This window comes from Apus apus, chromosome 2, assembly GCF_020740795.1.
Source record: "Apus apus isolate bApuApu2 chromosome 2, bApuApu2.pri.cur, whole genome shotgun sequence".
NCBI classification, from domain to species: Eukaryota; Metazoa; Chordata; class Aves; order Apodiformes; family Apodidae; genus Apus; species Apus apus.
In genome coordinates, this window is record NC_067283.1 from 65385611 (window position 1) to 65409826 (window position 24216).

The 24216-nt window shown below is 41.1% G+C and overlaps 1 protein-coding gene across 3 annotated transcripts in view; it reads right to left on the minus strand.

The window, feature by feature from the left end:
* ATXN1 (ataxin 1) overlaps window positions 1–24216 on the minus strand; it is a 228226-nt gene that overhangs the window by 158377 nt on the left and 45633 nt on the right. For all 3 annotated transcript variants that reach the window (XM_051609143.1, XM_051609144.1, XM_051609145.1), the window contains one exon: window positions 7942–8062. The gene's annotated coding sequence lies outside the window, so the exon portion shown is untranslated. The remainder of the gene's footprint in view (window positions 1–7941; window positions 8063–24216) is intronic.

Consider the following 24216-nt stretch of genomic DNA (forward strand, 5'->3'; position numbering starts at 1 on the left):
TCAAATTTGACACAGCAACTCTTAAGGGGACACTTGTACTGTTTTATCTTTTTTTTGACCAGTTTTAAGTAAAATACAAGCTATGTATTGCAGAAGAGATAAATAGAGATTCTGACTTTACAAACACTTTACCCTGCTTCCCCCCCTCACTTTTCTTTTCAGCAGCTTCATATGGTTTCATACTTCACACATTCATTCTGACAAGTCAGAATATGCCTCATACAGGCCACTTCTGCAATTTAAAAATAAAAATACTCAGAACTACAAATTTCACTCATCATAACCCCAGTGATTTTGCCAAGAACAGCTGACAACACTGTTTATCTTAAACATGCTGCATCACTTAGGTAGTAGTACCCGCACAATTCTCAATCATTAGTATTTCTAGTCTCAGCACTCTGCTACAGTACATAAGAGACATCATCCTTGTTTTTCCACACAGAAAACTGAGGCAAAGACAGAAGGGTGTTGTGGCTCAACAAGTGCTTCAAGCTGGTCCAAGTCTCCCAAATTCACTGATAATTTGTTTTGCCAGGCAACTTCCCTGAGCGCAGCTGACAAAACACAGAAAATAATTAAGCAAAAACTCATCACAACATGACAAAGAGGCACGATAGGGAGATCTCAAAGCTGCTGAAGCAAAAATGCAACACTTCCTTATCAAATGCCTCCTACCTTTTACTGTGGATTCTTCAGTAAAGCTCACGTATTGTTACCAAAATGCATAGAAAATACAACAGTTTTTGTCATCTGACACAACTCAATTTTGTCCTGAATTTTCAAGAAATCACAGTTCAAGCACACAGACATTCTTTGGAGAACTGCCCTCCATGCTGAAAATGGCAATGGAATTGCACAAGGGGGGAGAAAAAAATATATAAAAAAATTCCAAGAAATATTTGACTCATCTGTTGTTATTCATCAGGTTTTTGGAGCAGAGAATGGAATGGTATCAAACTAACACTGACAGCACTATCTTCTGATCTCTGAGTGATGTCGATCCTTCACAAAGCCACAAATGCTGAGAATTTTTTTCTCTGCAAAATTCTAAGAATGAGTCTTAAATTTTTTTAGTTTGGGGGGGGGACCCCAGAGATAAAACAGACACTTGAAATTAAACTCCTACACAGGTGAGCTTTTGAACACTGAGAGTATTAGGCTTCACAGCTGGGTGCTATCTGTGACTCAGACTTGCTGCCACAGGTGTCAAGAGACCTGGGGCTTATCTAGAGCTCTGTAGAAACATGCTGCTTTGTGTTGTTTGGGGTTTTTTTGCTATATAGTAAAAAAATCACTCTCAAAAACAGACAAAAAGCAGGCTTTCTCACAGACCTTAATCTTTTTACTTGATGGATTTTACTATCCAGTTAACTTTCACCTAGCAAAGCAGATTTTTCTGCTGTGTAATTCTTAAGGTTTTCAGAACCACACTATTTCAACTAAGTCTAACAGCTGAAATGGCTTCAATAAAGGTCTGACAATAACACATCTATTCTGGCATGCCAACACACTATTTTTAATTGTAGCTCATCGAAGATGTAATAGAAGAAGAATTATATTCACTTCCAGCACTGTTCCGGCAATGCAGTGAGATAATCATGCTGCTGTATCATACATAAAGCAATATTTATGCCTAGTGGTTTAGGTAATCTAATGGAAAGGCAGAAAGCAGTGATTCACTCCTTGTTCTGTCTGTTGCTGCAATATGGCTTTTGCCTATCGCAGGGCCCAAGCAGGCACACAGAGTGACTGGTTTCAAATGCTAGTGAGACAGAGACCTGGAAAAATGAAAAAATACATGGCAGTTGAAATTCTGAACAAACAAACAAAAAATCTGGATTGCAGATGAGAGGTACTTTACAGAGCAGCGTACAAATGCAGGCCTCTGAGGTAATTTAAACCAAATGCAGGCGGAAACTGAAGTAGTTTGGTGAGTCAGCACAGTAAAAGGACACTAAAATTACATGCGAGAGAAGTGCAATCCTTTTTGTACACACACTGTATTTTATTCCAAATTTACCAGAGAACAAATGAATTGTCTCCTTTGTGCTGTGCCTCCTTTTTCTCATCCCAAACTCGACCCTTACCTTCCAGAAACAAACTATGGAGACCAACTAGCTGTGAATTCTGATGTCTAGGACTTCAATTTCCCTTTCACAAAAGTTTCATCTCCAGACCATGACAACATTAATGAACAATAGTTGGCATGAACACTACTGATCATCTTCCAAGTTACAATTACTTTCCTCTGGAAATGAAATTTTAAATAAATTAATAGCTAAAACCAAAACTGCAGAGAAAGATTACAGGCCCTGACAATGGTAAGTGCCTCTCAAATTCTGCAAACCCAGAATTTTCAGCCGCCTACGGATTGGTGCAGACCAGGACTTGAGCACTAAATACGCTTACTATCAGTTAAAGAAAGGCTTAACCCTGTATCTGCCTCAAACGTTTTAAAAACCATAGCAGATTTTAAACTTACAAAGCAATTTTCTTCTTCATTTTCATCTCATTCTTGCCTCATACTTTCACAAGAACGTAATTCTGTGAAAGCCACAACAATTGTTTCTTCAGTGGACACTGCCACTCTCTGAAGTGCTGAGACAGATTTGTATAGACAGACGTGGGTAGAAATGAATAATCCAAATATATCCACAATAGATAATGAGCAGAGTCTTGGAAAAAAGAAAAACCAATCATGTACTGCAAATGCAGCCCAAATTGGAACGAATGCCTACAGTAGCAACAGCACAGTAAGAGCAAAATGTTATTGTACATTACTGGCATGCAGCCCGCAGTTACAAAAAATACTGAAATTCCACAGTATCAGTGTAAAATATTATCATTCCAAACAAAGCAGCTGCAGCACCCTGCCCACAGCAACCATGCCACATAGCCAGGGGAGGAGAGTGTGGCCTGCTGTGGAAGGACTCCTGGTTGCAGAGGGTGGGTGGGCCACAAGGTTCAGGAGCCCTCAGGATGGCTTCTCCTCACACCCACGGCTCCCCCCAGGTCAGAGCAGGACAGACTGCTGCTGAGCAGCAAAGGGCTCCCACATGGGCTCCAGCTGAGACCTCTAGCAGGGGGCAAGCACACTGCTCGCCCTGCAGTCAGGGTCTTGCTGTATCGTGCCTTCAGCCAAACTTGGGTTTGCACTGTGTCTCAGATTCAATAAAATCTCCACTCCAGCTTCTCTGCCCTAACCCCCATGTTACCCATCCCCCTCTAACACTCTGCCAGTATGTTTTAACAGTGGGCTAGCAAGAGGCTCCCAAACATCAACTGGCATATGTTGCCATTACAATAGCTATCATTTGCCTTCTCAGATAAGCTGTTCCCCTACCTATGAGCAAAATGGAAGACAACACGTACACAAGTTTATCAGCAATGCTCTTCTCAACTGCTCTACCCAAGGACCACCAGCACAGAGCTCAGAAGAACCATGAGGGCGAACGAAAGCCTGCAAAGTATGCCTGCTCAGTGTCACGCACAGCACCCAAATCAGTAGTTACAGCTCATCATTTGTAGAAATAACATCTATCACATTTGCCTTCTACATGGATCATGAAAAAAAAAGACCAGCTAAGGAGACTCATGTTTTCTCCAAACTTCATGCACTTGCAAAACTAGCAACCAAAGAAATGCAGAAACCTGAACCGAGAAGTAACCTTATCAAAGAAGGAAACTGTTGAAATGAAAGGTACTTATTTCTAACTCACACTTTGCCTCAGCTATCAGTGCTGCCTCTGGTATTTGGCATCTCCCTGCAGTTCAGCAACTCGGAAGTTTGAAATACACAACATCAGCTGTTTGGGAAGTGTCTTTTAGATTTGCTCAAATCACCATGAAAACTGTTTTCGTATTGCCAACCAGAGGCAGTAGGTTTTTTATTTTTAGGAGGAAGGAAATTAACTGCCATACTAAACACATCCCAGTTCACCAGCACTTCTCATCTTTCCAATACCAGCTTTTCTCTGCCAAACACAAAGGGAACTGTAGTGTATATATATACAATACACTGCAGTAATACAGGCAGTAGATTAAAATACTGCATTTTTGTATCCTCATAAGCCATATATTGGCTTATAGTTTCAAAGTCCCACAGGGACTGCTGCAAATCCACGTAAAGTCTCTGAGTCCTGGATTTGACTCTATGACGCATGTAACAGATGTGTAAAGTAACACATAATCAGATGCCTCTATAGTAAATGCACAGCTAGAGACTAAAAAACCTTAAAAATGTTGTGTCCAAGGGCAAAGGAGAAAGGACAGAAGAAGAATGGAGTCCCATATCTAGCAAGGAAAGAAAAGTTTAGGCTTTATGAATTTCTTGTCTACAATACCACAATTTTTCATGTCCATAATTCAGCCATGGTATCATGAGAGAGGACTTTATAGCAGGTGGGGAATCCAGGCACTGCAGCCTGGTTTGCTCTATGCCAGGCTGATCAGCTGTTGCTTGGTCTCTGTGAAACTTCAAGGTCTTGCCTCCAAAGCCTCCACCATGACTCCAAATACCTTCATCCAGAATGGGAGTTTAACTCCTCAGAAGAAAAACTCCTCTGGAAAAAAAACATACGGTGTAGAAAGGTAACCACTACAGAGGCCCCTCTCTGCTCTCTGGTTTAGTGTGTCATGGCAATAGTGGCGTGGAAAAAATGGCGTGTGTGCTTTCATAGTAACCTTTTAAGGCAGAGGAGAACAGTGGGTGAGAAAAAGGCAAGAACTTGTTTAAAAGCCTCAATTTAAAACTTCCTACTCCCGTTTTATGGAGTAAGTTAAAACTCTCCTCTACTAGAAGCTATGTGAACCACTGACTTCAGATCTGGATCCTGTCTTTTGCAAAGCTGCTGGTGGGCTTGGATCCAAGGCTTTGGTTCAAGCTCTTATCAACCCCATACTAAAATGAATTATACTATATGTCCTTTATAATAAATAGCCTCACAGTGAGTAAGCACAATATTGGCATAGTTCATATTTTTACATCACTCTTTTGAAAGCCAATGCACATGGTTTAAGGGAAGTGCTGGAAATACTACAGCTTTCGAATATTTTGCCTTATGTGGTTTACAGCCAGCATAGTGACTGTGTAAGCTTCACACATTTACACATGGCTTGCTAAGCAGTGCGAGTCCCAGGTAATGCCCACCAGAGCTGAGCAGAACAGGCATGTCAACAGCAGCAAGGGCACTGCTTTGCCACTGCACTCCCCTGGCTCCCACAGCAAAGGCCTCCATTCTCTGTCCCCACCACAAAGGCTCACACACACTTACAGAAACAAATGAACAATTCCATTATATGCCTGGCAGCCCATGCTCTTTCCTTCTGATTCACAATAAAGGCGCCCCATTGAAAAGATCCATATATGGGGGGAGGGAAAGAAAAAAAAATCTAAAGCGAATCTGCAGCAAGCACACACATTATCAAAGCCTCATTTCCACCTAACACAAGTTGCTTTGGGAACTAATGCAGCTGACTTGAGGGGAAAACACAAACAAACAACCTCTTTTTTCATTAGCTAGAGGGAAGAAAGGAAAAAAAGGGGGGAAGAAAAAAAAAAAAAAAAAATCGAACCAGTGCCATCTTTGTTGAAGAGCTCCACAAAACTCATGCTTCAGGAGGGCTGAGAAGCATGGGTGGGGGGGCAGTTTGTGACTGATCACTGCCATCTGAACATGGCATGCTGACAGCTGAAAGAAGAGCAGAGAAAGGCAAAATAAAACAGCCATGTGTTTAATCTGGGCAAGCTCAGTCCCACATATTCACTCCCAGTGAATAAATACAAGGCAGGAGAAAGAAAGTTGGTCCCTCTGCCTGCTCAGCTCAGCACCCACATTAACTCCTTGGCACCCACCAGAGGACCTTCTCTATGCACACAAAAGCAGGCATTATTTCTTCATGTGCTGAAAAAATAATCAAGAAAGGGCAAGGGTAGCAGTACAATTTAATATGTCTTAACACACGTATTTTGTCACCAAAGAGTTCCCGTTTCTCTGCCAACAAGCTCCTGCATTCTACAATACAAAGAAAACAACAACAACAACAAAAAAATTCAACAATTTTGTGACTGCAATAGAGAGCTGATTGAATGATTCTAAAGGCCACACAGATGCTACAAAGATACCTTCCCCCTGAACTTCAGTGTGCACTTCCTCAGAGAGCAATATTAATGCAGCTGTGAAAGGAAAATTATGCAAGCTATCCTGGTCTGATATCAACGAAAAAAAGACAGGAATAAAAGTATTTTGATTTATGCTTTGCAGAGCTCAAGTGGAATCTGCTTGCTACCAGGAGAGTGGGACAGAGAGGTAACAAAGATGGGCTGAGAGCTGTCACATGTGGGTCACTGGGGTGCACTTCTCCTCTCACTGGTTTGGCCTGGACTGTCACCCTCTGCCTGGAACAGGACTGGCTCCAGAGAGCAAGGCACCTCCCCAGCTGAGCCACAGGGATGGGGTTAGAGCGGAGCGGGTAAGAACTGGAGCCCCTAAAGGCTGTACAGCAGCAGTTTCAAACAGATTTGCATTAATACCTCATTTCACAACTGCAAAAAATGCCTCAGACTCCTACTGAAAGAGTCTTCTATTCCTGTTTGGGCTCATAGTGCCTAATGCATATAAAAAGGAGTTTGCTACACTGATTTGCAAAAGTTTCAAACTTTTTTGGATAAATCAGAACAAATGCCTACAGAACAATTACAATTTCCCAAGCAATGGCTCTTGTCTACTGTCCAGAAAGGAAATATTTAGCTCCCCGCTGCGAGCCTGTTGATTTCAAAAGAAACTTAATAGCTCTATTCCTACAAAGCAAACACAGAGCAACACCAGGGGCCGACTGTGCTCTCCTCTCTTCTGAAACCTGGTAAGCAACAAATGTCTGCAAATGCCACCAAGGCAAGGGGTACTGATATTCTGCACATCTGTGGGATTATATCCCCTGATTCTTCCATGTTAAGTGGATCTTCTAGATTCTGCAGGTTTCTTACAGTACTTTTTGTCTCCTTCAGCACACTCGTGGAGCAGAAAAGAGTAAATAAATTATTATTTAAGAAAGAGGCTGGTGGATTTTAGCTTTCGTTTATGCAGCACTTTCAGTGGTTAACAGTTTTACAACTGTTAACATTTTTTCTTTACTAGACAAAAAAGGCTCAGATAATTCTTTTCTAATGAGAAGCGAAAACAAACAACAAAAAGACCTGCAACTCAAGATAGCCTTTCTTAAAAAAAAAATATTATTAACTTGGGACAACACAATTCGGCCTCAGTCAGGGAACTCTTAGTTCGGCTGCTATTCAAATATCCAAGTGCAACTTGCAACTCTAGTTATGAAAGGGGGCATTATTTTCTTTATACTTTTAACTCTACTTGTTCAAAGACACACTGATGAAGCAATTAAGGCAGACGTATTATTAAAGCTGGCACAGAATTTACAGGCTCTGTTAAAAAGTTTGGAGTTTCACATAAAAATGAGAACTATGTATTTAATACAAAAATATCAGTTAAGAAGGCTGTAAAATCAAATTACTCATGACATTATCACTAACAGTAAAAGAATTGTATATGCATTTTTCTGGCAGTGCCTTGTATGTTCTTCAGTAGTTTTCTTCTGCAGAGTTTCCATATTATATAGATTCCAAACTTGGAAATATTTAGGCACATGCCTAACTTACAGGGAGAATAGCCTCATTGATTTAAACAAGGTTTAACCCTTATAAATGTTAGAATGATTGCCTTTTTGTGGGATTAGAGCCCATGGGGCCCATTTCCAAAAAGATGAATGCATGACATACTTTTACTGCTGTTTCTGGGTTTGCCATTAAAGTTATCTCCCTCCGATCTCTTTTGACTGCCTTCAATAGAATTATCAGGACACTGAGGTAAATAATGATTAATTTAATTACAAACTAACTGTAACTTACGACAAGACCCTCCATTCACTTACCTCAAATCATGTGAGTGTTTCAAGATGCAATTGTAAATCTTCTTTTTTCCCCTCTCTCATAGGAGATGTTGCAGCTTTTTCTGATATTTTGCATTAAAACTCTTTCCCTGTGCTCCAGGATCTTAAACAAAAACAAAACAAGAAACACTCAGAATGAAAATGTCATTTCAAGCGATGGGTGGGTAGCTCAGGGGAAATCCCTCAGCTTTCTCCAATGTGTATTTCTTTATCTAAAGCAAGTGTGGTAACTCCCCCCAGCAGAAGCAACATACATGCTCTTCTGTGGGTTGTACTTAACAAAAATAAATACAATAAACCCCTCACTATTTTAGACCACTCAAAACCATTTTTAAAATCTGCAAGGTAGTACACTACAAAGTACAGAATGAGTTTGAAGCACAATAATCCAGTATACACCAGACTCCACAGAATTATGAGGGTGAAAAAGACAAGAAAGCCCGGAGACCCAAATCAGAAGAAAAATCATTATGTAAAGTATCAACTCTTACACGGGAGTGCCATCACAGGCTTTATTATTATTGCTGTTACTGTTATTACCACTAATAACACGTGTACGGCCAAGTCCCTAAATCTTCGCTGGGTTACTGTAGTATCTCGGTAGTAGCGGCGTGCGGGAAGTAGTAGCCGTGCTGAGAAACAACGCGGCATTAGCGCTACAAACCCCAGCCCGGCTGCCGAGAGAGGAAGGAAGGGAGGAGGAGCAACGAAGCAAATGAGCAAGAGAAACTGGCAGGTCTCTAATACAATCAATTTTGACATTCTCCACCATCACCAAAAAAGGGCTGAAGGGCTGTGAGTTTTCAGCGAGTGCTGCTACCAAAACCCTTTCTCACCGCCCCTTGTTTCACCCTCCTCCCTCTCCCATACCTGCAGCAAGGCAGGCCAGGAGCTGGCTGGGTATGTAAGCCTCCAAACCAGGCTCTGGCAGCAGGAAAATCCTCTGGCTATGAGAAGTAAAAGCTGCCAGCCAGTGCAGAGTTCACTTTCCCTCTGAGAGCCCAGTCTTGCATCTGCATGGTCCCTTCAGATTACAGGCATCCCAGTTATTTCTCTGTAACAGTTTACAGGACCAACAACTATATTAATTCCTCCTCTGTTAAAAGCCTGTAAGACGAACCATTCCCAGGGCTACACCTGTGACTGTCTCCATTGATGCCAACAAACTTCCACAACACAACAAAGAGGAGGATTTGATCTTGCATGCATCTAAGTCAGACTGCTTTGGTTTTCTTCCTCACTTAGGACAGACTGACAGACAGCTCTGAATATTTTCCATTGCATTTAAATAAGAAATGGAGACTCTGCCCATAGCCTTCTGCGGTTGTACATACTTCAGAAAATATCACTTTTCCAAAAGCAGTGAGAAATTTTAAAAGTATAGTTTTCTCCATCACCGTTTATATTCCCACACACACAAACCACCAGAGAAAAAACTCAGAGCAAAGACCAACACACAAGTAAGGGGGCAAGAGGGCTTCCCCTGACACCTGCACAGAGGCTGTGTCTACATCACCACACCCCAAAGCTGCTTACAGTACCGACAAATTCCAAATACTCTGTTGAAACTGCCCTGCTCCCCCACTCCAGCAAAGCAGTGCTGCTGCTGGCTTCAAGGAGCCTGCTATCAACTCAACGTGAGTAAAGGTTGCAACTCCCAGGTCTGCAGACTTGCAGGAAGAGGACAAAGGCCTCTAAAGCTGTGACACAAATCCAGAGAAGGCTGGAAGTTCAAACTGAAATGAGGGCACTCTGTCCAAGACTCATGCCACCTAGAAATCATTCTAAATTTAGGAAAAAGTGTTAAAGGGATTATTTTACAGTGTCACCCTGCTGAATCAACTAGGTTCTGCCTCTCATTTCTTTCCCCGACTCAAATGCAAGGTGGCCACAGATACTATTCAAAGATCAAAATCAGCATGAAACCCCCTGTTCTCACTTGCATAGCTACAGTTTTAATGCTTTATTTAAAGAGATAAACAATGTTGTTTGAGGGACAGATTCACAACTATGCTCCAGGCTTTTTGCATGACCTATGGGCAAATGCTATGTGACACTTCCTGAAGGGCTGAAAGCTTCTACACCGCAACTAAAGCATGAGAATCTCGCTCCTAATGCACATTGTCACTTAACCCTTATTTTCCTGTGCCTCAGTTTCCCCTTCCTCTACAGCAGAGATAACAGTATTTGCCCATCTCAGAGGGCTGATGTGAGGAACACAACACCTATGCTGATTTAGTGGATAATCTGGTGATGTGGACAAAGCTACAGATCTCTCAACTCATGCGAGACTGAAACTTCATGTCCACAGAATAAGACCCCGTAAACCAACATGAAGAGTGAGTCATCAGCACGTCCCTCATTCTGTGTTGCTGGATAGTCGTTTCACTAGTACAACTCCCTTCTCCTGGGTGCTCCCAGCAAGCGTGGGGGAGACTGAATGGATACACTGTAGTCACACCACAGCTTTACAGCTGCTGAAAAAAGGCCTATTGTAGCCCCGCATTTTACTATCTCGAGTAGCATACATTAATTTGCTGTACAGCTTCCATTACCCATCTGATCCTTACAGAAACAGGAGGAGCAGATTAGGGTTTGCCAAATGGAAAGAGATTTAACTGCGATGGAAGAAATGTATTGTTTTTCTAAAAAAAAAGGGTAACAATTAACACAGCAGAGGATGAAGCAACAAAAATTTAGTGTAACAAAAAAACCTGGTTCTGCCCTCCTGTTTTTTTCTTTCCCCCCTACATCATGATACTGCAAGCCAAGTTTCACTATCAGAAAAGAGCAGCAGGCCTTCCATAAGCACTTGTGCTCTCCCTGCAATCACTGTCCACTCATGGCTTACACCTCTGTGCATTTATGTTATTTGCTTAGTAATCTGAATGGTATCAAAACCAACTGTGAACTCTTAATACAGAACTACTCAGTCACATGTAAAAAGCCTCACTCAATAGTCAGATATGCTGGACTTTGCAAAAATACATGCAAGTAGATTTGACAGCCCATTTCTAAATGTCTTGATATTTCTCTGTAGTCTCAACCTCGAGTTGGGGAGGAAAGACAGCCCTGAACTAAGCACATTCCTCCCAGGATTCAACTACTCCACTCTCCCCCTTCTGGAGAAACGAATGCAGCTTCAAACAAATTAAGAGTATTTTGTCAGCTCTTTCATTCTTCCTGTTGTAATAAACGAAGCGGTGCTTGGCTTCTCTAGCCTCCAGCAGAGCCACATGAAGGCCTACTCTGAAGAACAAATCCCACCTTCCTTCTCCTGTGAACACCGTGTTAACCCCACCAGCTGCAAAGAAGCCAAGTACAGCCAGGGTGCCCTGAAAACAGCAGCATATCAAACCGGCAGTGTGCTGTGCCTGCTAACCCCCAAGCATTAAATTATGGTTGATCAGCACACATCTTCCCAAACTGAAGTATTTCCTCAAAAGCTATGACACTGGAAAAAGAATACAGGGTCTTTTTCTCTGCCTTCTGGCTTTGGAGCAGCAGGAACTCAACAGGTGTTGTTCTGGTCTGCACTCAGAAGACAAAGGTATTTTGCTTTCCATTGAAAGCCAAGACAGACAGTACTCCTTGCTTTGGTAGCCTGGGACCTTAAGAGAACCTCTTAAGGTTAACAAAGATCATGAGAGTATCTTAAATATCATGAGAGTAGCAGCCCGATAAAATGCCATCAGTGGGATCCCTCTTTTTCCCCAGGCTTCCTTCATTTCCTAGTGGTGTCTCTCTCAAAAGGCTGATGGAGCTGAACAGACTGAACTGATTTTCCATTCTCGTCAACTTGGACGTTCACTGTGTTAATATGACTTGACTCTGATGGAAACCAATTAAAAACCATGGCAGTGGAAATAAATAATCAAGTAACAAAAGAAATGAAACCCAAGGACAAACTACAGAGAAAGACTCGTATTTTTTTATTTGGCCAGGCTTGTCCACCTCACAGCATGGGTAACATAGGGGACTGCCAGCCACTCCCGCTGTCCCCCAGGCAAGTGATTCTGGAGTGTGCCTGGAAAAAACCACCGTGGTACTATCACATCTTATGGGACAGAGCCAAGGCCAGATCAGAGCAAAGTGGATTGGCAAAATATGATCTCATTTTGGGACTGGCTATGACAGATGGAGAAATGGTGGCACCAGGCTCACTGGGCACCTCCTGTCATGGGGACAGGGACTCTGTGCCCCAGTATTGCTTAAATGGGCCTGGTGCCCTCCCTTGCCTCTGCCTAGGATCTGGCAGGCTTAGGCGTATGTTCCCTCTTGATACTTACTCTTTTCTTGCCTTCTGCTCATAAGCATGAACACCATAAAGTCTCCTCTTAACAGCTGAGAGTGACTACGGCACAATCTTTGGAGCTAGGGTTGCCAGCTCTCACTTTCTGCCCCGCGCTTTGACACAGGCTGTTTATCATTAAAGGTGATGCAGAGCCATGCTCTCCTGCTTAGCCAGATGGGTGTTAGGGTGTTCAGCTTTCCAAGTCGTAATCACCCTAGCCTCACTGGGCACTGACCTCAAACTTTCCCTGGCACCCTCTAAAGTGCCTCCTTATCCCAGTGCCTGAGCATAGCACGAAGGCCTGACTGCACGACACCTCAGCAGCCAAGTCCTGTGGCAAGAGACCCCGCCATACCACTGCTTGTGCTCACCAAGGCGTGACCCTCCAGTTCCCAGCTTCTGAAAACCCAGAGTGCCAAGATATGAAGAGCTGAGTAACACCCACCCACTCTCTCACTGGCCAAGCAGTAACATACTGTTGTAAAGCCACAATATTTTGCCCAGGAAAAGCAAAAAGTGAGTGTGTCTCTCTGCTAAAGGCCACTTTCTAGCTTAGAAAGAGATGTTAAGGAAATTATGGTATGACTTGAAATGTCCAGATACATTCAGGGTTCTGCATATGAAGCGCTTTAGAAAAAAGAAAAAATTTCATTTTCTTTGCAACAGATGAGTCTGGTATTTTTTCCTGTTATTTTCTGCTTTGCTTACTCAGGTCATCTACCTTCCAGCTATACGAGGTTGGATTTTGAGATGTAGTTGCTTCCTGCTATATAAGAAGATTGAACAATTAATATTCCTTATACATTTACGCATCTCCAGTGCCACAGAGTACATACAGGACACTTCAGCAGAAACCTGTGCTGACCTTTGTTGCAGGCAACTTTGGAGGCCTGACCGTAAGCTTTTTTTAGAACAGAAATCTGACTAAGCCACAATCAGCTCGGCACCACTGTAGTTTGGTCTTAGGTTTTGGGATCAGCAAGACTATGCCAGCAGTTTGGCCAGCAACTAAAATCTTCCTGGCAGAGGAACAAATGTTGTCCTCTGCCTGGATTCAGTGAGTTGGTTGAAAAAGCCAATCAGCTTGGGTAACCAACTCCACTCTTTCAATCAAGGAAAGACAGGACACTAAGAAAGATGAAACTTTTGTGTAAGTCTACTTGTCCAGATTTTCCTTTTTTAAAAAACAACAACATTGTACTACTGCTTCTCTCATCTCTCCTACTTCCTTTTCTTCAGCACAAATCACAACATGAGCACTTCACCAAGTACTGGGTTTGGTAGTAGGCTCTTTGGGCTGCCAAGTGTCAGATTCAGAAAGCAGGACCGTCACATCTGCCAGACTGGCTTTCACACCCACTCTCTAAGGTAACATCATACAGTTTTTCCAAGTCATGCCAGCAATTACATGACATTACATCTCACCATACCATGTGTTCCACCTCTGCCTCAGGACACAGACCAAAAAGAACCTACACACCTATAAATAAAGGATGAGAGCCAGTGCCTTACAATGACCAATAGCCTCATTTCAGTACAGTGCCTGACCACCCTCTTTAATATAATGGGGATGATCACTGTTTCCAGTGGCACACATGCCTGTCAGCAAGGCAAGCACAAACTTCCAGAGAAGGGTCATTAGTGGTTAAGTACCTAATGTGCTCTTGGTATTGTATAACCTCCTTAAAGAAGACATGATCCTTCTTTTAGTAGAAGATTTCTTCTAACTTCTCAAAAACAGCCTTCCTTCTCTGAGGCCTACTCACACCAACCTTCCCCTTTCAGTAGTAACTATGAAGAAAAGGGAAGAAAGAACATTAAGAAAGATAAATTATGAAATGTGTTTTACTAACTGGTACAACTACAAGATCAGACTGAGTTTCCAGCCCTTCATCCCACAGAGTCCCTATAGGGCACAGCTATCTTACTGCTTTTGTTCAGATCAGACATGTAGATTTTGAAGCAAATCTCCAGATCATCTGTCCTGCCTGGGCATTTGGTTGCATTGTGGGATGGTCCTGGAGCACACAAATTTAATCCCTCTTGGGAGGAAGTAAACTAGAAGCATCGTGTTCTCCAGAGCATGCAGTTAGTGGCATTAGACTGCTCAGAAGTAAAAGCAACCCTGAAAAGTGCCTGCTATGAACCCCAGGATGCCAATACCAAGTTTTTCACAATACAGATACTCTCCAGTTGGTCCACACCACTTGTTAATGTCGGTATAATCATGAAAAACAAATATTCTGCTGTCATTCATCTTTATGCCACCAAATAAGAAAATATTATTATATTCTACTGTAACATTGCAACAGTTTAAGAGTGACAGCAGCCAAAGCATCTTGAATGAACAATGACAAGAACAGAGAGTAGATCAAAGTAGTTTCAGGTACAATAACTAACCTAATTTCTGTAGTTATACAACAAATTCCACTACTCTTTAAAATATTTTGTCTTGCAGCAAAATACTAAAGAATGGTTACAGAAGGGAAAAGGTAAACTGGATAAAAAGACACTAAGCCCCATGAAAAATAATAAACTTTTGGCATTAGCTGTAAAAACAGCCATCAGAAACTTTTAGGCAGTAGTGCTTTTTTGTTGTCATCTGAGCTTATATCTAATATCATAGTGGATTTTACGTTCTCTTCCAAATGTTGTTAAAAAGACCCCCAAAATCTTGAAATTTCTCATAACTAATTCAAGTAATAAGAGAGTCACTGCACATTTTCTTCAGTGCATGAAAGGGTAAGAATCCCATGACATCTTTCTCTGTTATCCTTTGCCACCTAGGAAGAAGTAACTGCTGAGTCTGTGGAGGTCTGCAGGCCACTGGATAGAATCAACCTGTCTATGCAATCCAGTACATTTATTGAAAATATAATTAGGAAAGGGAAAAGGATATTTTCCTCATAAACTGTTTGTCACTAGCAGTAACAAGAGCATAACACCAAGAGCTTCACTGGAAGTTGCTAAGAAATACCTGGTAAAGGAAACCTCCTTGTGTTCCACATGCAGGAAACCAACTAAACTGTTGCTTCATCTGTTCAACTTTTGTTAAACAGTTCTGGACTTGGCAGCAAATTTGTGAGCAGGAGTGACGTTGGCCACTGTGCTGAGGCCCTGACCAATGCCAAGTGAAATGCTTTCTTTGTACTTGAATACTTCTTGAAAGCTTCTCTCTTCTGGCATATGCCTTCTATGGGCCCACCACAAGACTCTTGAGCTCACAGCAAGCTCGAGCACAGAGGAAGTAAGTGTAAAATCCACAGTCTCACTTCATCACCACTGTCCGTTTTCATGAATGAAAAAGGCAAAGTCAGCAGGGGAAGCAGGGCCCTGTCACAACTGCTATCATGCTGTTTGTCCTCTCTGGTCACAGCATTGTGGATCTGTGTTAGTTTCCTTCAAAGGTAATTGTTTATATGTATTAAACCAGCCAGAGACATGGTTTCCAATGTGGTTAATTTTTAAAAGAGCACAGCTTTGTGCCTAACTCCTCATCTTGCATTTTTAAGAGCCATCTGAAAAGGTCTAAGACCTTTACAAGTTGGTCTACGCATTAAAACCACATTCACTAGTGACTCTACACACAGGACAGAAAAAGTGAGTGGTCCCATGGGTTGGGCTCTAACCGCCCTGCTCAGCTGCACAGGCCAGCACCATGTTATGCTTCCCATATAGTCCTGGTCAAGTCACTTTGTTCTCTTGGGTTCCATTTGCAGCCTGCAGAACACACAGAACAAGAGTGACCATGCTGTTGGTTTGGAGCAGAGGAAAGTGGGAAACATAAACTACTACATTTATTAAGAATGTGGGAGAAGTAAAGGGAGCTAGGATATTCTCACTTCCTAACAGACCAAGCAGTTCCACATAAGCAGTGGAGTCCATAAAGGCTGGTTTCTTGTGGCTGTGTCTCTCGTGGGTAAGTGACCCTATGCAGATTAAGACACACTCTGAGGAAAGCTACCCCTGTCCTGGGAGCACTCATAACAGCTCGTGCCTTGTTGTGCTCTCCACATCTGTGATAACATGGGCAAGCCTTTCCTGCAGACAGGTCGCTCATTTCCGTCATTGTCCTATATCCAACTGCCTGTTTCATGAAACTGCCAGGAGTTCAAGGACTTCATGATCTCATCCCGTCTGTTACATTTCGCTGGAGCTGGGCAGTGGATTCCAACACGACTGCAGGGAAAGAAAGCACGCTCCAGAAAGAAAACCAACTAAAATACCGGTCTTGGCCCATGAAAATGATGTTGGACTGGCAAGAAAGGTAAACAAATGGATCTCATGTTAAAACTTGGAACTGTAGTGACAGTTCTGCAAGATTCATTAGTATCAAATCCAAGCATCATTTTGCCCACAGGGGTTTATTTTACTGACGCTGTTTTGAAACACAGCTTTACTTTTACTTATTCTGAATTACAATCTTCTTATGAATAATATTAGGTATATTTTCTGGGGAATTAAATTGTAATCTTTTCTCTGTTCTGTTTCTTTAATACATTCAGTTTACTACTGTAATTTATTTTGTGATTTTACTAAATTGCAACTACAGAAAGTGGGACAACATTCTGTTCCTATGCAAGACAGGAAAAGTCTATCTGTAGATTTAGGTACAGATAACAGATTCAAATCTGCTTCAGACGACACAGGACAAGTAGGTGTCTGGGGTTTTTGGGGAAAGGTGAGCTAGGGAAAGGGATTTTCCCCCAGCAGATTGAAACAAGGTATTTTTCTCTAGTGATTCATAATATAAAACAGGTAGTGACGATGAAAGGAACAAAGCTAAGCTTATGGAACATTCACAAAACGCTGCATATGGCTACATAGGTCTAACTAATTTTGGAGTTTGTAAACAGAAAAAAACCCAAACCTCTAATTTATTTAGGATATTGTACCTCTCTACATACACATTCATGTACTAACATAGGCTGCAGTGCAGTGTAATCTCTCCAGCATTTATTCAGACTTGAAACAAAATTGCTTTCAACCTGCAAATATTTGCCATGACAAAGCCAACAGTCAATAGTTTCATTTTCTAGTGCCAACCACTGTGAATTTTAATATTATACTGACTTCTCCAGCATTCCTCTGTATTATACCTAGGGTTTATCTTTGATGTCCACGGCTAGTGACTGCAACACCACGTAACTTCCCCATCACTGCTGTCCTGCAGAAAATCAAAGTAATCCTTCAGCCAGTCTCTGCAGAATGACCGAGGTTTGCACGGAAACCAACTGCACAACTTTCTTTCAAAAGTGGGCAAAACAGACAACATCCTGCTTCAAATAATTGGTATGTTACTAAAAAAAGAAAAAGCCAATGATCATTACATAATTACTTTAAAATAAGTAGAACAATGTCTAAAATACACTTCCTTGTACTAGTCCTTGGACTCACATTTTATGCTAAAATGCATGTGCCTAACTATAAATATTTAAATGTAATATAAACTAGAGTAATCAACCTAAGGCTTTAAGCAAAAAAATAATACTTTTTTAAAGTCAGCAAGGGCCATTATGCTCCTTTAGCCTTATGCTAATCCTTATGACAGGCCATACAATTTCAGCCTAGAATTCCCTCTGTAGTGGGAATCAACCTACCATTGCATACAAGTGAGTAGCATCAAGTCCAAAATTTGCAGCACAGCATTTTCAGAAATACACCTCAACAGAAAGACTTCATCCACCCATGAACGTACTACTTTCATAGGCCTTTTCACAGTTATTACCATTATCTTCTCATTACCATTAAAAACAAACTGTTCTTCATTGTGAAAGAGTGAACCATTCCCCCTACTCTCCCAAGTTCCACTGAGTGTGATTTTCACCGACCATAGACACATTTGTGCCACAGAAATATGTTTCATTAAAAACAAATCCTTCACTGTCAGTTGAGTATTTTTTTCAGAGATTATTTCCACATATCTTAAAAACTTTCTTAAATTAACATTTGCTATTTAAAATTTTGCCTTTGAAAAATAATGGCAGCTGATCTGCACACAAAGACATGAGGTGTTTCAATTTCTTGCATCTTTTTGGAGCATTTAAGATTACTGGCATACCTGAAGACATGGACATGAATTCCTTCCACTTCATATCCCATCGACATCATGAGCCACCCACTGGAAGCAGGAAAAGACTTGTAATTTAGGGGTTTTCCTGCATCATAAGGTTTTGCTACAAACTCTCCAGAATGAGCCAACAAAGCTCTTTCAGACTCCAAACCATTTATCTGTGTAACTTCAGGGGCTTCAGGAAGTGAGCAGGACTGCTCAGATTTGCAAATTAAACACCCGCACAGCCAGAACTGTAATTCAAGCCAGTCAGTGGTACTGCTGTTAACTGTCTGGAGGAGCTGAACACGTCCCCTCTGCTGCCCCAGGTCTCTCTTTGTATTTCCAGGAGCAAGAGGAAGGCTAAATGGGCCTTCTAGTATTTGTACTAATCACATGTTAGTCACAGTATTCTGAAAGGCAAACTGACACATCCACTCATTTTGATTGTTTCCAGTATTTATAATATTATTTCTCCAGAACTGTGAAGTAGCTGCCAGTTATTACGAGAATTTGGCATGGAAAAGCTTATGTATATGAAAAAACATGATCAAACAACATGCAGCTCATTAAAGAAAGTTTGTAACTTTGTTCTCTGCCCTAATACTTTTGTCTCCTGGAAATATTTACCACACCACCTGATTAGGTTGAGCTGCTTATGTATTTTGAAAATACAAATTATGCCATCAGTCATTTGTAGTGACAGCAAATTTGCAGTCACACAACTCTGCAAGCTCACACAGTGCACCAAGGCAGGCACAACCCAGCCCAAGTGTCAGCGCAGCACAATGAGACTACACCATCTTTACAGATTTTAAAAGAAAACTGGGGCCATAAAACAGCTCATGCTCTGAAGAACAAAGTTTGGACCGGCTCTAGCCCTGTGCAGAGTGAGCAGTGTCTTGTCTCTCCAGTTCACCTCTGCAGGCAAGGGAAGAGGGGGGAGCACTTGCAGAGAGAGTGGCTGGCACACTCTCCTACATGAGTAAGAAACCTACCTTAAGACTCATTTCCCAGAGCTGGACACCTATGCCAAGAAGTTATTAGACCCCAATCCGATGAAAACCTACTGTCATTCTTTCTTTTCCCACTCCTCCAGTTTCCTTTTGAGCTTTTGCTCCTCACAAAGAGGAGCACTGAGGATTTGGTGATCTGCATGTATGCAGAAACGTACATCCAGGGTGTCACCCCTGTCTGTCAGAAGCAGGATCTTTTGGACTGTGATGGCTGAACAAAATTTGCCCTACAATTACCAGGAGACACAGACAGCTTAAGGACCTTTAGAAATCTACCCTTAAATTTTTGCATTCGTTCTCATTTCTAACTCTCATATTAAACTCAGAGCAAAGCCCCTCCCTATACAATACTGGCAACATTACTTGCAGTGAATTAGCAGAGAGAAGAGTAAGAAATTCTGGTGTATACATAAAATTCATGCTGCTCAGTATTTATTTCCAGTCTCATGTATCTATCATAACACAATTAAACAATTCCCCCAATGCGAAACAGCTGTTTTCCTCTCTGTTGATTTGCTACACTACCTTGATTCACATGATCCTGGATTCACCCAAGGCTGCAACTCACTCAGAAAGCTTGCACAAATGCCATATCCCATTTAAGATCCAAATGAGGCTTTAAAACATTAGACTAAAGCTGCATAAGCCTCATGCCTGACTCCTTCAGAGCAGAGAGCATCATCTGAGCAAGCCTTTCTGCCATGAAAAGTCCCAGTCTAACTGTTCAGTCTGAGTGGCATGAGACAGGTACCTGCAGAGGACTGCTCCTCTGCATCTCCTCGTGATGTAGAAGGGAACAGCGATTGGTCCCGCACAGATCTGCATGGTGCCAGAGATCTATTTATACAGCTGTAGCGGGTTTAAACTGCATAGAAAATGCAGCCATCTATCCAGATCTCAAGCTGAAGAGGGGTGGATGTCTCTAATTCAGATTCCCATGGTGTTCCCTGCAAAAATGACAATCATTTTAACTATGCGTGGGGAAGAGCTGCTGGAGTGTTTTGCACATCTTCCTCTACAAGATTCTTACACCTCGAGGATTATCAGCTTTGTCACTGAGTTTTAGATTCCACATCTGTGATTTATAATACAGTCACCCAATTTAAATGCAGGATAACACTTCCCTACTAGGTCCAATTAGTCAGTAGGTACTATCACTCTTCTTTTTTCTTAAACATATGACAACAATGAAACAACAAAAAAGTCATTTAGAGTGATACTATATCCAACTGTCATTTTTAAGACTTTAGTGTACTATTAGTCAGAGCTTCTGGTGACAATATAACTCACAAGACTGAAACCTGAGTGGTTTATGCATGTCATCATAGCCTTAGATTAAAATGCCACCTTAGAAAATGGGAGTATTTAATTTTTTATAATACTTTTGTACTCATATAAAGCATTCACTTAATTTACATCAGTGACTTAACTTCTTAAGGTATTTTTATCTGTCTGATCTTTTACAAATATCTTCTTTAGCTCTAATAGGGCTGAATACTTTGAAGGCATTTTGCTAAGGCTTATTAATTAGAATCCCTAAAAACCTTTAGGGCTTGGGGGTTTTTAAAAATTTTTTCTTTTTTTTTTTTTTTTTTTCTTCAAATCAGGACACAGCAGTTACAAATGCAAAACTGCAAGCCCCATCCTCAAATCCCAAATTCTTTTCAGGCAGAAGCACAGATTAGTTATGTTATTTGGTAACAGCTGCTTGGTATAGTGGCTGGTACTAGGTCTCTGTACAAACCCACGGCCTAAGGCTGTGAAATGAAAAAGGACAAATTTTCAATTCTGGTAGAAAGGCTAAACCCCACTGAAAACTGGCTGTAATGGAATGCAGTGACTCAACTTCATCACAGCAATAGGTGTGGACATTACAACTAGTCACACAGTACTAGTAACCACATACCAGAGCTCGATTACTGATGTTCCTAGTATTGCACATGCTTCTAAAAATGGAATGTTATCACATAAAACAAAAGTCACTGAAGTGAAAACCGGAAGAATCAGGACATTTTATACCTGTTTTCCATTAGTTTTTATTGCTCCTGTGCAGCTTCCCTGTATTCATGGATGTGTGCGTGTACATGCAGGCACACACACAGTTTGGGGAAGTGGAGGACAAAGGAAGAAATAAGTTTTATGAACAACGAAGAGCAGAAATTAAAGAACTGATTCAGCAACCAATTAAGCACATGATTAGTTTCTGTTATCTTCAGTGAAGCTTGACTATAGTTACAGTGCTTTGTTGAATCAGAGTCCTCAAAACACAGTGCTCCTCAACCTGTTTATCTGATCACAGCTTTAGGTGAAATGGAGCACTTGAAAGGGAGTAACAGTAAGGAAATGCTCAGGTTAGCAAGCCTTGGAGGAACCCTGCTAGTTAGGAAAAACCCCATAGTGGCTTCATAAATTTTCATCACCTCTAGCAGTTTTTGAATAATGCAGTGGTCTTTTGGCAGCTTTGTGAAGCTGTAATCTGCACAAGAAGTTCTACAATGTCTCAGCAATTCCTAGGGACTAGGAGCAGTCGGATAGCCTTGCAACACAAGCAGAGATTAATCATTTTCTAATGCACAGTAATAAATAATGTATCCCCATAGTACATAAATTAAAGCTGTAATTCCATCCTGGTTCAGTGATGACACCAGAAGCCTAAGATGGAATTTCAGCCTCATTATGACCAGTCAGGATACATATTATTCCTTAAATTCTAAGAGTTGATAATGAACAGAGAGATTCTGAAGGCATTGCCAAAAAGAAGTAATGTGTAATTACAAGCAGAAAGCAAAATCATTAAGTCAGATATTGTTTGCAGAACTTGCTCATGTAAGCAGTAAAGCTCATATCTGAAAAGCCCACTCAGCACATTTGTAGCAAGACAAGCAAAGATCACTACTACTATCAAAAAACTGAAAGCTGTTCTAGTACCAGAGCAATGCCCTCATCATAGTAAACAGAAAGTAACTACATGTTAAAAACTAGGTTTGTTCATTGCAGTCCTTCAAACACTGACTGTAACTCCTTCTACACATTATTTGTCTCACAAGTCAAATGAGTATCAAACAGGTGCACAATGACAAGCAGACCATATCAGGAGAAAGTCACAGTATATCCCAAGTCCGCATTCCTATTTGCTAAGAAAACTAATGAACAAAGCAAAATGCTAATGATTATGTTTTCCTTCTGATTAATATATATTTATAAATACAATGTATGTACTGTAAACTATCTAAAAAACCTTTCATAAAGAACATGATCCTAAAATTCTCCCTACAGATAATTCCAATAAAATTTATGAAGACTCTAAAGATATTTTACAAGTCTAATAACAAGCATTTTAATGGAAGTAAATTTAGAACCATTAAGACATAGACCCAAACCAATCATCTACCTACAATTAACTGCTGTATTCACCCTGGACTTTTGTTACCAATTTCCATGATTTATAGCAAATCCCACAAGATTTCAGGTAGGTCTGGGGTCTGTTTTCTCTTAGAGACAAGAAAAAAATAACCTTCTGACCATCTTAAACAAGCAAGGCATGAAACTTCACAAGATCTGCCATGGCCTGGAGTGGTTCCAGGTTTGGAACTTTTTTCATGGTATTGCTCACAAATTTATCTCCTCATCTCTATCACCACATTCATGATAATGTGAGACTCTTAAGTCACGCTCACACTCTCTTGCTCTGCCCCCTGAGGTTTCTAGCTTACAGAACTGTAAAGACAAGTAAAGAAGGGGAAGCCCGATCATCATGGCAAAAAGTCAAATAAAATGGTGCAGGAAGTTGGTATTTTTAAAAGCTGAAAATGTCTAAGCCTAGAGTAACTGTTTTTGAATATCTGATGCTTCCCCACAAGCTATCATATTACTTGTTCCTTACCTCCCAACTCTTCCCCTTTCCACTTCCCCTTTTTATAATGTTACATCAATTGCTCAAACCTCTCAATACCTGGACTTACGTTTCCTATATGCTTAACAGGATGGTCTCATATTCAAGAAGCCACTTACCTGGAGATACCTAGTCATTTTTCCATTCTCTTTCAATCACTTTGAAAACAAGCAAGATTTTTAAAATCTGAATATAACTACTTAAAAGCCTACACCTGCATTTAAGGACATGCTTTTTCCAAGAACCCATTTTCTCCCCTTTTGTTTTTCATGACCAGTCATACAAACAAAAAAAGTATCAAACTTCATGAGAAAAGGACAAAGAAAGCAAGACAATCTATGCCTAAAGCTCCTTGCCTCATGGCATCTCCCTAAGAAGTGTATCATCACCTCTAAATAGCAACCTGAAACCTACTCAAGAGACTTACACAAGTCATGACTGAAGAATTGAACCAATGAATGCCAACACATTCACAGACACAGTACCCTCTGCTCCAGGTAGTGAAGGAGAAAGGATTTAGAATATGCAAAGGAGATCCTTGCACTGGAGAAAAACAGCAGTAAAAACTTGCTAGAGATCCACAGAATTACAGAATGGTTTGGGCTGGAAGGGGTGTTTAAAGGTCATCTATTCCAATCCCTTCCCTGTGATTTTGGAGATTTCCTATGTCTCAAATGTAAGCTCCAGAAAAAGTGGTAACATAATGCCCAAACTATGCCTCCATCTGCCTTTACCAGGGACTCAGACAAAGAGGCAGTTTTCTACGGGACCTCTTAGCAAGCAGGTTATATCACTCATTAAATATTGTTCATAAGGAATGGCAATCTAACACAGAGACTAAAAGGTGACCCCGTAAATAAATGTCAGCTGCAAAATCGAATACCTCTCCTGGTCTGAGCTGAACAAACACTGGTATATTGACAATGTAAGCAAAATGCTGAGAAGAAAAATAAATCCCCAACGAAAAAGAAAGAAGGAAATAAACCTTAGAAGCAAGAGAGAA